Source organism: Bactrocera neohumeralis, unplaced genomic scaffold, assembly GCF_024586455.1.
Source record: "Bactrocera neohumeralis isolate Rockhampton unplaced genomic scaffold, APGP_CSIRO_Bneo_wtdbg2-racon-allhic-juicebox.fasta_v2 ctg4815, whole genome shotgun sequence".
NCBI classification, from domain to species: Eukaryota; Metazoa; Arthropoda; class Insecta; order Diptera; family Tephritidae; genus Bactrocera; species Bactrocera neohumeralis.
The window spans coordinates 1-2,812 of NW_026091796.1; the positions used below are offsets into that span (position 1 = coordinate 1).

The following is a 2,812-nucleotide window of genomic DNA, read 5'->3' on the forward strand; positions in this document are numbered from 1 at the left end:
GGGCGGCAGCCACCCTTTGCTTGCCACCGGCGGCGGCGGCGGCGACATCTCCACCGCGAGTGTGAACAATAAGCACGTCTGCATCACGGAGGACTCGATCCTCTCCGCCGCGGGCGGCCGGGTGGCTCTCCCATGTACGAACGGCCCTCTGCCTACTATCCCTACAGCGCTGGTGGCAGCACCGCGGCGTCTGCAACAGGGGCGGCGGGTGGTGGCGGGGACGTCTTTCTTCCCTCCTTTGGGGGGAAGGCAGACGTCTCGCCTGAGTATGGCCACACCGCGCAGGGCGAGCTGGACCGTTTGCGCGACGAGCTAAATGCGATGAAGCTGCGGGGGCGCTCCGGCTGGAGCGGGTCGCCTACGAGGTGGACATCCTTCGCCAGGAGAAGGAGCACCTCGCGCGGCTCGCGGCCGTGGACCGCGGGGAGCACGCCCTGCGCGCCCTCCACGCCGCCGCGCAGGCCCTGTCCTCCGCCGAAAGCCATTTGCAAGTTCTGGAGGCGAAACAGCAGTATTTGCTGACGGAGATGATGCCACGGCAGCTACGCATCATGTCCACCCTCACCAGCCAGCAGCAAGCGCGCGCCGCCTCTCGCGACGGCGCCACACCCACCAGTTCATGTGTCTTCAGCAAGAGCCCCTTGTTGTCTTTTGTGGATGTCGGCCACGGCGCGGCGGTCAACCCATCGGAGCTGGACATCTTGCGGAAGCGTGTGGAGCTGCTGATGATGGAGCAGTCACGGCTCCGCGCGATGAGCGAGGGAAGAGTTTCTGCGTAGACTCAAAGAAGGGGGAAAGAAAAAACGGAAACAAGAAGTCGTTGTACTGCTTCATCATTTTTTTTTTTTTTGCTGTTGTTGATTCTTTGTCGTCGTCTTTTTTTTTTGTTCTCCAGGTCCCTTTTGTTCGAGGCTTTTCTCTTTTTTTTTTGCTTTTCTCTTGGCATCTGTTTTTTTTTTTTTTTACCGACTGCTGTTTTGAAGAAGTGTTACGGCTAGCGTGATGCAGGAATCAACAATTTGCTTCTTCTCCCACCCCCTTTCGTCTCGTTCTTCCCACAAGCACACGTCATTTCTTTCTTTTTTTTCTCTTCCTGTTGTGATGTGTGACGATGATTGACGTTTTTTTTTTTTTAAATCCCCGGAATGGACGATGGCATTTGTTTTTTGCTATGTTTTCTTCCACGTGGGCCAACGGATTCATTTCTCTTTAAAAAAAAAGCCTTTCTCTCGTTTTTTTTTTTTGTGTTGCCGGTTTTACGATTTTTCGTTTTTTTTTTTCTTTTCATACCAGGACCAACGCACAAGCTGGAAAAACCCAAAACAAAACAAAACATGGAACTCTAGAAAGCAAGAGACGCAAAGAGAGAAGAAAAGGAAGAATGAGTGCAGCAGCTCTTGCACGCCTAGGCATCGAGAGGCAGTGCCAAAAAAAAAAAAAAAGACAGCGAAACTCCTACATGAAAATGAAGTTGAGGAAGAGCGGGACGAGAGATCCTCAACGCTAAAGTCCTTTCTGTTCTGTCTATGTGTGTACGTGCCGGCATACACGCTTTTCTAACCATGACTCAGACCCAATCTCCGTTTCCCCCCTCCCCCCATCTTTTTCTCTCTCTCCTCCATCGTGCATCTCTTCGCAACAGAGTTTGCTTGTCCATTTGTGATTTTTTTTTTGCTTTATTCTGCTTGCTTCTTCGACTTGCTGGTCACAGCGCTTTACATCCTGTCCAGTAGATTGCCTGCACACACATACACACGCGCAAAGAAGAGGAAGAAACATAGCCGCGTGCTTCATCCCATTCTTTGTTTCTCTCTGGTTGACGTTTTTCTCTTCTTTAGCTTTACGTGAGCGGGAGAGAAAGAAAAGGAAAGAAAACACAAGAAACGCTAAAGGAAGAAGAAAAAAAACTTTGGAAATGAAGTTGTACGCCCTTATGATACTGAAGCCTTTCTCGGCAGGCGTTGACAAAGACCCGGTGATCTGCAGCAGCGCCATCGACGTCAGCTCTTTTGGTTTCTTTCAACGCGGCTCGGCGCGTGAGTTCATTATTTTCCTCGCCCGCACGGTGGCGAAGCGAGTCGCGCTGGGCGCCAAGACGCAAATCACCGAAAACGGGCATGTCGTCTACGCCTACGCGACCCTCGACGGACTTGTGGCGATTGGCGTCAGTGACATCGAGTATAACAACCGCGTGGCCTTTCACCCTCCTCACGGAACTTGTACCGGCGTTTCAGCAAACATTTAGAGGGAAGTACGACAACATCGAGGGCAAGCGGACGACTTCCTGCCTTGGCCCTACTTGGAAAGCACCTTGCAGCGGTATCAGAAGCCAGAGGAGGTAGACAAGATACTGAGGATTAAAACGCGATATCGAGGACACCAAGGTGATCATGTACAACGCGATCGACCAAATCATCGAGCGTGGCCAGAAGCTCGATGAACTCGTGGCGCAGAGTGAGGACCTTGGCATGGCAAGCAAGACCTTTTACACGCAGGCGAAACAGACGAACTCCGGCTGCTGTGCGATCATGTAGCGGCGGCGGTCCCCAACAGCGGAGAAAAAAAAGAAAACGATAAGGATAACAAAGAGAAAGAGAAAGAGAGGCAACAAGAAAAAGGGAGGGAGGCTAGCAGGGAGAGACCGCCTACGCTGTCCCGTGCTAGTCAATCCTTGGCCGTCTTCCCCCTCTCTCCCTCTTCTTCCCCCGTTTCGTTTTTTTGTGGGTTTACCTTATTCTTTTGATGCTGCGTTTTTTCTCTCTTCTTCTCTTTTTGTTGATTGCTCTCACAACTGTGATTGCCCTTTTTTTTG

At 51.6% G+C, this 2,812-nt stretch overlaps 1 pseudogene; it reads left to right on the forward strand.

Moving 5' to 3' along the window:
* The first annotated feature begins 1,915 nt into the window (after positions 1–1,915).
* Positions 1,916–2,534, forward strand: LOC126767221 (uncharacterized; annotated as a pseudogene).
* Positions 2,535–2,812: the final 278 nt, after the last annotated feature.